Consider the following 14,242-nt stretch of genomic DNA (forward strand, 5'->3'; position numbering starts at 1 on the left):
TGCACAATTTCTGATGGTCAGGAATCTGGCTCTTTACCTGGGTGTTTCTGACTTAGAGTCTTTCATGATGCTGCAGTCAGTCCTTCAGCAAGAGCAGTATTCTCTCAAGATTTGGCTTGGGTTGAGGGATCCACTTCCAGTCTCACTCACGTGGTTCATTGGGCTGCCCATGACATGACTCCCACTCCAGTGAGTGACCTGAGAGAGGGAGAGAGCTCGCACAGGAGGCACTGAAGACAGAAGCTGCAATCTTTTGTAACCTAATCTCACAAGTGACATACCATTACTTCTGCCATGTTCTATTCATTAAAATAGAATGAGCTCATATTAAAGGGGAGGAGAGTTAAGCTCCACTTTTGAAGGAAGGAGTATCAGAGAATGTGTGGATATACTGTTTTTTGTTTTGTTTTGTTTTGTTTGTTTTTTGTTTTTTGTTTGAGATGGAGTCTAGCTCTGTTGCCAGGGCTGGAGTGCAGTGGCGTGATCTTGGCTCACTGCAACTTCCACCTCCCAGGTTTAAGGGATTCTCCTGCCTCAGCCTCCTGAGTAGCTGGAATTACAGGTGCCTACCACCACACCCAGCTAATTTTTGTATTTTTAGTAGAGATGGGGTTTCACTGTGTTGTCCAGGCTGGTCTCGAACTCCAGACCTCATGATCCACCTGCCTTGGCTTCCCAAAGTGCTGGGATTACAAGCATGAGCCACCGCTCCCAGCCATGGATATACTTTTAAAACCACCATAAGTGGTGTTCCCCAGAGTAGCAGTACTTGAATGGATTACTTTTATGCAGCAGATATTTAAAGAATACATTTATGTACCATATATAAAGAGAGCACATATATGTGGAAATCTAGAAGCTTCAGATAAAAAGGATGAATAAGACAAAGTTCCTACCATTAAGATACTGGAAGAGTGAACCATTTATTATCACATTATTGCTGTAGAAAACCACTTTGTAGCAGAGGTTCTCAACCCTGGCTACACAGTAGAATAGCTAGGGTGCTTTCTAAATATATGGATATCTGATCCCACTGAACAACACTTAGTAAAAATCTTTGTGGATGGGGTCCGGACATCAATACTTTTGAAAGTTTTTCAGATGATTATAATATGGAGCCAGTTGGAAATTGTTTTCCAGTTTAAAATTTGCTCAGCATTTACTGTGATTTGACTTAGTTTGAGTTCCTCCAGAAGCTGACCCTGTGACAAACATTTTAGTGGAGGTAACTTATTCTGAGGTAATCCTAGAAATTGTTCACAAAGGAATGGGGAAGTGAGACAGGGAAGGCAAGGAAGCCTATCCAGAATGCATTAGCAATCAGGTTACCACTGCGATGGAGAACTATGGAGACAGTGTAGCTCACTATTATTATTATTATTATTATTATTATTATTATTATTATTTTTGAGATGGAGTCTCACTATGTCGCCCAGGCTGGAGTGCAGTGGCACGATCTTGGCTTACTGCAACCTCGCTTCTCAGGGTCAAGTGATTCTCCTGCCTCAGCCTCCCGAGTAACTGGGATTACAGGTGCACGCCACCATGCCTGGCTAATTTTTGTATTTTTAGTAGAGACAGACTTTCACTATGTTAGTCAGGCTGCTCTCAAACTCCTGACCTTGCGATCTGCCCACCTCGGCCTCCCAAAGTGCTGGGATTACAGGCATGAACCACCGCACCCGGCCGATCACCCTTTAGTATTATACTTAGCCTACCTCTCCCACTTCCAGGGGCAGGGGAGATAAGGTGTTTGTTCATCATGTTCATTACTCAATGAGTATTCATTACATCATGTTTATTACTCAATGACTGAGGCTGCTCCCTGGCAGAGTCACAGGTTCTTATAGCTGAAAGCAATCCAAGTCAGTTTGCAAGAATGTAAGAGCTGAGGGGATATTCGAAGGGCACTAAGAGTGTCTGCCATACTCCTTAATTTTTTAACTTGTAGGATGTATTTACTGCTTCCTTCTTTGAAAGGTATTTGGCTAGGCTAAATGAGATAATTAGCCTGTATAAAGTTCCTAATACAGTGACTAGGGGATAATAGGACCTCAGTAAATGTTGGAGTGGTGAATAAGACCTTCTCTGTTACTTAGAAGTTTTTTTAAGCAGGTGGATATGAAGATGATCATGTCACTTAAGTCAAGTGAAGTAGTGATCCTATATAGCTTAAGGTAATTCCGGGAATTAAGTGAATTTTAGCACTTATAACAGCAAAAACAGGGATACAGGGCTATGTCTGGGAGAGAATTTGAGCTTTGGATTTAAGCAAATCTGTGTCGAAAACTTGGCTGTTGTCATTGGGGAAGTCACTTAACCAGTCGGATTCTTATTTATAAAATGGAAATAATACCTACTTTACTAAAGAACTGCATCTGGAAAGATATAAAATAAAATCTGTAAAGAGTATAACACAGTGCTTAGTATAAGCATTTAGTTCCCCAGTGACCCCCATATTGTGTTTGGAATCATAGTAACATTAATTCCACCTTCTTACTAACTGCAAGCTCCCACCCATGGAGAAAATTCAGCAAGTTGCAGAGTTCTTTTACCAAAGTATTTCTAAGAACCCCCAGAAAAATATCTTAGTTGTGCCTGCCAGTGGTCTTATTGCTGTTATTGCCAGGCAAGCAAGGGCTCCCAGACACTGGTCTTGATTTACCAGTAGATATTTGTTCCTGATTGTGTCAAACCTTCGGGATTAAACTCTGCTGACACTGCTTGAGTAGCGAAGCTGTACTCTTGCATAACAGTTCCTAAGGATTTACTGTGTTTCAGGCACTGTTGTGTTTTATGTAAAATTTAAAAATCTGATCTGCAGAACAAACAATGTTATTGTCTCCAATTAACTGATGTGCTTGAGCCCAGCAGTTTGAAATGACAGTGAGCCGTGATCATGCCACTGCACTTCAGCTTGGGTGACAGAGTGAGACCCTGTTTCAAAAAATAAATAAAATAATAAAAAATAATAATTTTTAGAAGTCCTGCTTGGTATTACCTGTGATTTTTGGATCTGTGGTTTGGTGTCTGTCTTTACTTTGGAAAGTTCTCCACTGTCATTTCTTCAAATATTTCTTTTGCTTTGTTCTCTCTCTCTTCTCCTTTTGATATTCCAATTATACTTATGTTAGACTTTTATATATTGTCCTACAGTATTGAATTATCTGATTTTTTTCCCACCTTTTATTTTTTCTGTATTTTAGTTGAGTAATTTCAATTGACTCAGCTTCCAACATATTAATTTTTTCCCCTTGTGTTAAGTTTACTGATGAAACTGGCATTCTTCATCTCTATTATCCTTCATTTCTATTAGATTTGTTCTGATAGTTTCTGCTTCTCTGGTGAAATTGCCTACCTGATTTTGCATGTTATCTGCCTTTTCTATTAGAGCCTTTAACATATTAATTATAGTTATTTTAAATTCCTTATCTGATAGTTCTAATTTCTCTTCATATCTGTGTCTGATTCTGTTAATTTGTCTCTGACATGGTGCTTTTTTTATTCTTGCTTTTCTGTAATCCTTATACTTTTTTTGGTTGAAAATCAGACATCTTGTGTAGGATAGTAGAAACTGAGGTAAATAGTTTTTTTGCTTGAAAATGAGTACACGTACACATTTTCTTCTCCTTTAGAGTAGGGATCTGTTGTTGCTGTAATTACTCTCAGTGTACTACAGACTACAGATTTCTCTGGGATTACTTTATGTTTAGGGTGGGAGTTCATTTTCTAGAGGTTTTTCTCAATATTTGCTCAATTCGTAGCTTTAGGTGTCCCCTTTGTTCTGTGTCAGAGAGGTCCTCTCTTCATATTCCTGCCTCTCTTCCAGCCAGGTATCAGGGTTAATTGCTATTTAATGCTTGATGGCCTGATTGAGGGGTGGGGTGGGTGAAAGTGGCATTATCTGCTGCAGTTAAGCCTCAGTCTTAGGCAGCGCTGTGTCCATGGGTCCAAGCGTTGGTCTTCTTAGAGCTGCTGCCCCATTCCCAGCTGTAGACCTGGGCCCAGCATATATATTCCTGTCCCTTCTGCATAGGTGAAGGTTATGTGTGTGTGTTTTCACTCATTAAAATAGGTTTATACCAGGGCCCTAAGGGTGACAGTGTTTATTGCACTTTCTCTAGCAATTTAAAACTTTGGTTCTGATGGGAAAATAATCTGGGTGACTGCTGTTCCCTTTTGCAAGTGTGCACCAAGAGGAACTGTTTCTCTAGACTTTCTCCAGTTTGTGTGTGTGTGTGTGTGTGTGAGAGAGAGAGGTCTGTGGGAAAGAGCCTATAAGTGTGTGCAAAATACCCTTGTATCTTTAACTTCCCAGGGAGTGTCCATTCTTTCATGAGCCCACGCTTGGCCTTTATTAGTTTGGTAAAATTTTTGTTTAATTCTTCCCAGTGTCTGGCTGTGTGTCTCTTAGGTAAGCAAGTGCTGGTGTCCTGAATCTCCTTGAAAGCACCTGTCTTTCTGTACATTTTCAGTTTGTTGGTTGCCCTGAAGTTTTAGCCTTCTGATAAATTCAAGAAAAATAATGAATTTTCACATTGTCCGATTTTTTTTTGTTTTATTTTAGTAAGGGCAGGAGAATGTTCTTTTCGGTTTCCTACATCCCTGTTAAGTACCACCTGTTTCTAAAGGAAGTTTTACCTTGTTAATGAGGCAGAACCAGGATACAAATTAGACAGTGATTTTAGGCTCCATATTCTTAGCCACTTGGCAACTGAGTTGCTTCATATGTTATTATGTCATTGTTAGTAAGTCATTTGATGTGATCTAAAATGTGGCACAGAGTCTGCTCACATAAGCTTCCTGGATTAAGATTTTGTTTAGGGATCCTACAACTCATATACCTTCAATTTAATCTCTGCAATATCATTCCCAAGTAAGAAAGCAGCAAAAAACTCAGAATTTCAATTTTGTGCTTTTAACACTACTTAACTGTTAACGAACTCCACTGTTCTAAAAACCTGCTTCTGTTTAGTTCCCTTTTTTGACATATCCTCATCTGCCTCAACCATTTTTCTTTTCCCCAGTGCCTGCATATCTTTTGAGTCAAATAATTACAATGATAGCAAACATGTAAACAGCACTTAGTATATGCTAAGCATATGCAAATTTACTCCTCACCACAATCCTATGACAGACACTATTAATATCATCACTGTTTCTAGATGAGGAAAACTGAGGCATGGAGAGGTTAAGGTTCACACTGCTTATGGTAGAACAGGGATCTGAATCAATATTTTCTGGTTCAACACATCAGGTTTTTAACCTAACTACTAATTATCTAAGCTTGCTAATTACTTGCGTAACATTTCTCTATTTTTTTTTAGCGACTAATTGCTCTGAGCACATCCCTGATAAAGAAAACTACTGGCTGTGTTTTCCAATCTGGGATGATCCTGGCCTCTTAGTCAGTGTTCCCCACTTTTGCTCTGACAACTTAGCTTTTATGCATCGTTCCCATACTCCATGCCCTAAGGCTACTCTCTGACTCTCTCTGCTTTCTGACTTTCCCTGCCCCAGATGTTTTATACTGTTTTCTTTTGTTTGTTGAAACAAATTCCCAATATCTCTAACATACAATCTTTAACAAAAAACCTTAAATCCTCAAACTAAATAGAACTTAGGTGACCATATGGTGGGTTTGTCCAAGGTAGGGAAGGTGGTTTTTTTTTGTTTTGTTTTCATATGTATAAAAAGGAAAAACATAATTACATAATTATAATCATATTAATTCATATATCTTTGTTAGAAAACTTGAATGCCATGATTGAGGGGGAAATTACTAAACCACTCCACATATCCACTTACCTCAATATTTTTTTCACCCCAACAATGGAACAATGATCTCAATTCTGTTACCTATGAAGTCATTCTTTTTTGGTACTCCCCATTATTCATTTTTGTCCTTCCACCACCTCCATTTTTGATATATCACTCACTTTGGTTGCATCTGCCTTTAGGGGCTATTTCTAATGACAATGCTTAAGTGTAATATTTACCAAGTTAATAATAATGTGTAATAATGAGGAAAAGTGGCACAAGTAAGCTGCATTCATACATTACCTTTTAAAATTAGTACATGCTAAGAGAATTGAGGTGCTAAGCATGCTCAGTTTACATTCACTGAGTGTGTGCACTTGGTGACATTACCTTCTAATACATATTAAGGCTAGATTAGTTACTGTGATGTGTCGTTTATCTAAACATAATTTGTGACCTTAAGCTTCCTTTTTGTTCTCATCTAAACTCACCTTAAGAGCCAAATTTAATATGTTTTTTTCCTAGTACTAGTGCTTATAGAAACCCATATTCTCTGACATTTAGAAAACAGTGTTGCCCACAAAAACCATTAAAATCTAAAGAGATTAAATTAAAATTCATTTAAAGGCTTCATATGTCCCCTGCACATTCTTATTTTAAGATTTCAGTGTAAGATGAACTTTTGCAGAATTCCTGATTTTAAAAAATCTTATAGGAGTTATACTTGTCTAAACTCAGTTTTTCTTATCCTCTTTTTCTTCTTCCCGATAGATGCTGAGATAACATCCTAAATAGAATATTTGGCTAATTTTATAGATGGAAATTCTGATATAGAAATGTCTGTTCAGGTCTTTTGTACAGTTTTTAATGGATTTTTTTTTAATTTTGCCATTGTAATTTTTGAGTTCCTTATATATTCTGGTTATTAATCCTTGTTGGATAGAGAGTTTGCAAATATATTTTCTCACTCTGAAGATTGTCTCTTTATGTTGATGGTTATTTCCTTTGCTGTGCAGAAGCTTATTAATATAATGTGATCTTATTTATCTATTTTTGCTTTTCTTTCCTATATCTTTAAGTCTGTTTTATCTGATTTGAGTATAGCTATTTCTACTCTCTTTTGGCTTCTGTTTGCATGGAATATCTTTTTCATTCCTTCCCTTTCGGTCTGTGTCCTTAAAGGTGAAGTGAGCATCTTGTAGACAGCATATAGCTGGGTCTTGTTTTTTAATCAATTTGGACATTCTGTCTTTGGATTAGAAAATTTAATCTATTTACATTCAAGGTAATTATTGATAAATAAAAACTTACTCCTACCATTTTGTTAATTGTTTTCTGGTTGTTTTATAGATGCTTTCTTTCTCTCTTCCTCTCTTGCTGTGTTTTAGTGATTAAGAAGTGATTTTCTCTGGTGATATGCTTCAATTTTTTTTTACGTTTGTCTTTTGTGTCTCTGGTACAGGATTTTGCTTTGTGGTTAACATGAGGCCTACATAAAACACCTTATAGTCATAATGGCCTATTTTAAACTGATAGCAACCTTTGATCATATTAAAAAATTTTACACTTTTACTCTACCTTCTCTTTCCTTCCTGCATTTAAAATTTTTGATGTCACAGTTTACATCTTTTAATACTGTGTATCTTTTAAAAATTATTGTGGCTATTATATTAAATAATTTTTTCTTACCTTCACACTAAAGGTATAAGTGATTCACATACATCTATTATAATATTACAGAGTACTCTGAATTGACTGAATTTGACTTGCTTTTACCAGTGAGGTTTTATATTTCATATGTTTTCATGTTGCTAAGTAACATCCTTTTCTTTCAGCTTGAAGAACTGTCTTTAATGTTTCTTTCCATACAGGTCTAGTGATGATGAGTTCCCTCAGCTTTTGTTTGGGAAACAACAGCTTTATTTTTGAAGAACAGCTTTGCTGGGTAAAATATTCTTGGCATCTTTTCCTTTAGCACTTCAAATGTGTCATCCCACTCATTTTTGGTTTGCAACATTTCTGCTGAGAAATCCACTGCTAGTCTTACTACTCCTTTGTGGGTGATAAGCTTCTTTTCTCTTGATAATTTTAGGATCCTCTCTTTGTCTTTGATTTTTGACAGTTTTTTTATAATATGTCTTGATATGGTCTTATTTAGAATGAATTTGATTGGAAACCACTGACCTTCCTGTACCTGGATGTTTACATTTTCCCTCGAGATTTGGAAAGGACATTCCTCTTGGCACTGAGTCTAACTTGTGAGCATTGATGACTGATGAGTAGTGCTTGTAGGTTAGTCAGAGTTGAGTCTTGAAACACAGGCACACATGGAGGGACTATGGCTCAGGGGTACAGGAAAGTAATGGCATTATTTATTAAAGTAAACTTTCTGTCCCTTTGTCTCTCTCTTCTCCTTCTTGAACTGCTATAACTCAAATATTTCTCTTTTGATGCTATCTCATAAATCCCATAAGCTTTCTTCAGTTCTTTTTATTCTCTTTCCCTTTTTCTCCTGTGACTATATATTTTCACATAACCTACACTTCAGTTCACAGTGTTTTCTTTCTGCTTGATATGTTTGGGGGTTGACACTGTCAATTGCATTTCTCATTTCATTTATTGTACTTTTCAGTTCCAGAATTTTGTTTTTTTTAAATTCAATCTCTGTTAAATTTCTCAATTTGTTGCATGTATTATTTTCCTGATTTTATTGAATTGTTTCTCTATATTTTCTTAATGTTCACTGAACTTCCTTAGAACAGATTTTTAAATTTTTTTATGCAGTTCTTACATCTCCATTTTTTGGGGGGTTAACCAGTGGGAAATTATTATGTTCCTTTGGTGGTAATATGTCTCTTTGATTTTTCATGTTTCTTATTGTTTTACATTGATGCCTGCATACTTTTTGGAGCAGACACCTTTTATAGGCTTAAAGGCTAGTTTCAGTATAGAAAGAACTTCCCCTAGAAGAGGATGTGAGAGAACTGGCTGAGTAGGGTGCAGAAGTTCTAGCACCAGTGAGGACACAGCTGTGTAGTCTCTATGCAGGTCTGTCAGCTGAGGTTAGTGTTGAGAAAGATTACAGGAATCCTCAGTGGCCAACACTGTGGATGTTTGCAGTGGTGACGGGGTTTTGGGGGTCTTTGGTAGCAATTGCTAGTAAGGTGTTCCTGATCTCTTTTCCTTTCACTTTGGAAGCTGTGGCCGAGGACATTTCTCTTGGCACTGGGCCTAATTTGTGAGCATTGATGACTGATGAGTGGTGCTTGTAGGTTAGTCAGAGTTGAGTCTTGAAACACAGGCGCACATGGAGGGACTATGGCTCGGGGGTACAGGGAGGTAATGGCATTTGTGCTTGGTATGCAGGATACCCTCCTGACATGTTGGTAACAATATGTGATATGCAAGTGCTTGTGAAGCATCTAGGGAACTGAGAACAGGAGTATAGGTGTGCACAGAGTAATAGTGGTTCTGGGAATTGGGCAGGGACCTAGCTTTTTATGGTGGCTAATTTGTTGCCCAGAGCATGGACATGCTCAGAGGGACCTTGGCTCCAGGACCTGGAGTGTGAACTAGTTTGCTATGGTGATGCTTGTGGTGTCTGAGACATGGATGACTTTAGTGTAGCCACAGAGCTTAGGTCTAGAGTGTGGATATTCACGGGGCAGCCACTTATTGGTGTAGGGGCACAAGCTGGGCTGGGAGAGGTGATGCCTCTATTCCTGAAGTGTCACGATTGTGGCTGCATCTTGGGGATGGAAGGGGTTGCAGCCACTTCTCCCTCCTTTCAAGCTTCCTGGTAGGAATGACTACTGGTTACTTCAGTGGCAAAATATGCAGATATCTTCTGTTCTGTGGAGCAGGTCATTGGGGACAATGGTGATTCCTGTTGCATGGCTGATAACCACACCTTTCACTGTTTTTTGTTCCTAGCCATCTCCTGGCCTCTCAGGTATCCTGATCTCACCGCAATACTTTCTGTAGGAATATTCTGTGAATTTTTTTGTTCCCCGTGTTGCTGCAGATTCTGTAATTGGCCCCTGAGCCCTCTCAGGTCTATTTTTGTTTGCAGATAGCTGTCTATGTTTGTTTTCTTGTGGGAGGATGAAGGCTGGTTTCTCCTACTTTGTCATTTTGGTGATGCCACTCCAGTTGTATTTTTATATGCTAGCAAAGAACAATCTGAAAATAAAATGGCGAAAACAATTCAATTTACAATAACATAAGAATGAATAAAATGTTTAGGAATAAATTTAACAAAAAATGTATAAGACTTGTACATCAAAAAACTATAAAACATCATTGAAAGAAATTGAAGAAGACCTAAACAAATGAAAAGATGCATTTTTATGGATCAGAAAACTTAATACTCTTAAGGTAGAAATAGTCCCTACATTCATCTGTAGATTCAATGCAATCCTGGTCAAAATTCCTAGCTGCTTTTTTTTCCCCCAGAAGTTGCCAAGCAGATCTTACAATTTATATAACAATGTAAGAAACCTGATACAGTTAATACAATCTTGAAAAAGAAAAAAAGTGGAGGCCTCACGCTTGTAGATTTTAAAACTCACTACAAAGCTGCAGTAATTAAGAGTATGTAGGCCAGGCGCGGTGGCTCACGCTTTTAATCCCAGCACTTTGGGAGGCCGAGGCGGGTGGATCACGAGGTCAGGAGATCGAGATCATCCTGGCTAACATGATGAAACCCCGTCTCTACTAAAAACACAAAAAATTAGCTGGGCGTGGTGGCAGATGCCTGTAGTCCCAGCTACTCGGGAGGCTGAGGCAGGAGAATGGCATGAACCCAGGAGGTGGAGCTTTCAGTGAGCTGAGATTGTGCCACTGCACTCCAGCCTGGGCAACAGAGTGAGACTCCGTCTCAAAAAAAAAAAAAAAAAAAAAGAGAGAGAAAAAGAGTAGGTAGTACTGGCATAAGGACAGATAAGTAGATTGATGGTATTGATTTGAGAGTCTAAAAATAAACTTATATTTATGGTTCGTTGATTTTTGATAAGGATTCTAAGACACTTCAATGGAAAAAGAATTTCTTTTCCAGAAATACTGCTGTAAAAGAATGAAACTTAGCTCTTACCTTATACCATATATAAAAATTAACTCTGTGTCAAAAACATAAATGCAAAAGTGAAAAATTTAAAGAAAAACATAGAAATAAATGTTGGTGACCTTTGATTAGGTAGTGGTTTCCTAGATATGACACCAAAAGCACAAGCAACAAGAAAAAAAATAGCCCAACTGGAACCCCTCAAAATAAAAAAAAAAAATCTTGCTTTAAATATCACCATCAAGTCAAAAGATAGCCATGGAATGGCAAAAAATATTTGTAAAGTATGTGTCTGGTAAGGGACTTGTATCCAAAATATATGAAAAACTCTTCTAATGCAACAATAAAGGGTACATACCCCAGTGAAAAATGGCTGTTTCTTCAGTGAAGATGTACAAAGGGCCAATAATCATATGAAAAGATGCTTAGCATCATAATTCCTCAGGAAAATGCACATTTGAGAGTGATCACCACATGGTGATACCATTTTACCTCCACTAGGATGGCTATAAATAATAACATAATAAGAAATGTTGGCTGGGTACGGTGGCTCATGCCTGCAATCCCAGCACTTTGGGAGGCCGAGGTGGGCAGATCACTTGAAGTCAGGAGTTCAAGACCAGCTGGGCCAACATGGCGAAATCCTGTCTCTACTAAAAATATAAAAATTAGCTGGACGTGATGGTGTACCCCTGTAATCCAGCTACTCAGGAGGCAGAGGCAGAGTGAGAAAAAGAAGGAATGTTAACCAGGATGTGGAGAAATTGAAGTTCTTATATGTTGCTGGTAGAAATATAAAATAGTGTACTTGGCTTTGGAAAACAGTCTAACAATTCATAAAAGTATTAAACATGAAGTCATTATGTCATTCAGCAATTCTACTTTAAGGTATATACCCAAGTTAGTTGAAAATATATGTTTATACAAACGTGTACACAAATGTTCATAGCAGCATTATTCATAATTGCCAAAAAGTAGAAATAACCCAATTGTCTGTCAACTGATGAACTGTGGTATATCCATACTAAGGAATATTATTTAGCCGTGAGAAGAAATGAAGTACTAATAACTTCTATAACATGAAGGAATTTTGAGAGCATCATGCTGAATGAAAGAAGCCAGTTACAGAGGACCACTGATATAGTTTGGATCTGTGTCCCCACCCAAGCCTCCTGTCTGATAGTAATTCCCAATGTTGGAGGCAGGGCCTGGTCAGATTATCCTGACTGGATTATGGGGGATTATGGGGGTGGATATTTCTCTTGGTACTGTGTCACAACAGGGAGTGGGTTCTCATGAGATTTCATTGCTTAAAAGTGTGTAGCACCTCCCACCTCTCTCTATTCCTCCTGCTCCAGCCATGTGAAGTACTGGCTCTCTTTTTGTCTTCTGCCATCATTATAAGTTTCCTGAGGCCTCCCCAGAAGCCCAGCTGATGCTGACATGCTTACTGTACAGTCTTCAGAACTATGAGCCAGTTAAACCTCTTTTCTTTATAAATTAACCAGTCTCAGGTATCTCTTTATAGCAATGCGAGAACAGACTAATATAACCACATATTGTATGAATTCACTTATATTAGATTTCCAGATTATATTAGATTATATTATGTTGGTGATTACTTAGAGTTTGGTATTTCAGGAAAATTGAAAATAACTGCTAATCATGTGGGTGTCTTTTGGGGTTCATGATAATATTCCAAAATTGATATGGATAATCTTATGACTATACTTAAACTCATTACAGTTTTAATGGATGAATTGTATGGTATGAGAATTATATCTCAATAAAGCATTTATAAAAATAAATAAGCAAAGCATTTAAATAGAATAAACATTTCTTAAAAGCAAATACACAGTAGCTGATTAGCACATGAAAAGATACTCAGCATCATTTGTCATTAGGGAAGTGCAAATCAAACCAGAATGTAATACTACTTCATACCAACTAGGATGGCTATAGTCAAAGTGATGGGCAATAAAAAGTTCTGGTGTGGTTATGGGGACAGTGATATCCTTCTGTATTGCTGATGGGAATGTGAAGTACAGCTGCTTTAAAAAATGGTTTGGCAATGTCTCAGAAAGTTGAACATAGATTTACCATTCGACCAAGTAATTCCACTCCTGGGTATATACTCAGGTTATTTGAAAACCTATGTCAATACACAAACTTGTACATGTATGTGCATGGTGGCATTATTAATAATAGACATTAAGTACAAAGAACTTCAAATTTCCATCAATTGAAGAATGGATAAACAAAATGTGATTTATCCATGCAATTGAATATTGATTAGCCATAAAAAGAAATGAAGTTCTGATACAGGCTTTAACGTAGATGAACCTTGAAAACATTATGCTAAGAGAAAAAAGCCAAACACAAAATACTACATATTACATGATTTTTTTCTTTTTTTTTTTTTGAGATGGAGTCTCACTCTGTCACCCAGGTTTGGGTCCAGTGGTGCGATCTCGGTTCACTGCAACCTCTGACTCCCAGGTTCAAACCATTATCTTGCCTCAGCATCCCAAGCAGCTGGGACTACAAACACGCACCACTATACCCAGCTAATTTTTGTATTTTATTTATTTATTTATTTTTATTAGACAGAGTCTTGCTCTGTCGCCAGGCTGGAGTGCAGTGGTGTGATCCTGGCTCACTGCAACCTCCGCCTCCTGGGTTCAAGCGATTCTCCTGCCTCAGCCTCCCGAGTAGCTAGGACTACAGGCACATGCCACCATGCCCAGCTAATTTTTGTATTTTTAGTAGAGATGGGGTTTCACCATGTTATTCAGTCTGGTCTCAAACTTCTGACCTCAGGTAATCTGTCTGCCTTGGCCTCCTAAAATGCTGGGATTACAGGTGTGAGCCACTGCACCTGGCCTACCTGATTTTTTTTTTTTTTTTTTACATGAAATGTCAGGATATACATATCTATAGAAACAGAAAGTAGATTAGTGATTTCTAGGGGCTGAAGAGCAGAGTGAGTGTGTAAAGAGTGCTAATGCTGGGCTTTCTTTTGAGTTATGAAAATATTCTGGAGTTAGATATTAAGGATATTTGCATAGCCTTATAATACACTAAAACCCACTGAATTGTATGCTTTAACAGGGTGAATTTTATGGTATGTAAATTATAATTCAACAGCAATAACAGACAAAACAAAAACACATTACAGACAAGAACTGTTGCTGGCAAAGCTTGAAACCACCAGCCTATATCTGTCTATTTCAAATTCTGGATTCCAGTCTATGTGTGACTATTTCTCAGTATAATTGACTGTAATGGCAAAGGGAACTAATTATGTTCTTTTGGAGTGACAGAGTGCCCTGGTGGTCAGCACAGTCAAGGTGTATTGTGTCAGTGAGTTGTCAGAAGAGAGCATGCGGGCACTGCATATTGTGGTTGAGACTTTTTGTT

General features: G+C 37.8%; 2 long non-coding RNA genes across 2 annotated transcripts in view; one reads left to right on the top strand and one right to left on the bottom strand.

The window, feature by feature from the left end:
- Positions 1-14,242, top strand: part of LOC129054745 (uncharacterized) — a 444,081-nt gene that overhangs the window by 108,366 nt on the left and 321,473 nt on the right. The gene's annotated exons all lie outside the window — the stretch shown is intronic.
- Positions 1-14,242, bottom strand: part of LOC129054741 (uncharacterized) — a 42,092-nt gene that overhangs the window by 8,894 nt on the left and 18,956 nt on the right. The window contains exons 3-4 of the long non-coding RNA XR_010136530.1: positions 3,002-9,942; positions 38-198 (exon numbers count right to left, since the gene is read on the bottom strand). This is a non-coding gene — a long non-coding RNA (uncharacterized LOC129054741). The remainder of the gene's footprint in view (positions 1-37; positions 199-3,001; positions 9,943-14,242) is intronic.

The sequence above is a fragment of the Pongo abelii genome, chromosome 13 (genome assembly GCF_028885655.2).
Source record: "Pongo abelii isolate AG06213 chromosome 13, NHGRI_mPonAbe1-v2.0_pri, whole genome shotgun sequence".
Classification (NCBI taxonomy): Eukaryota; Metazoa; Chordata; class Mammalia; order Primates; family Hominidae; genus Pongo; species Pongo abelii.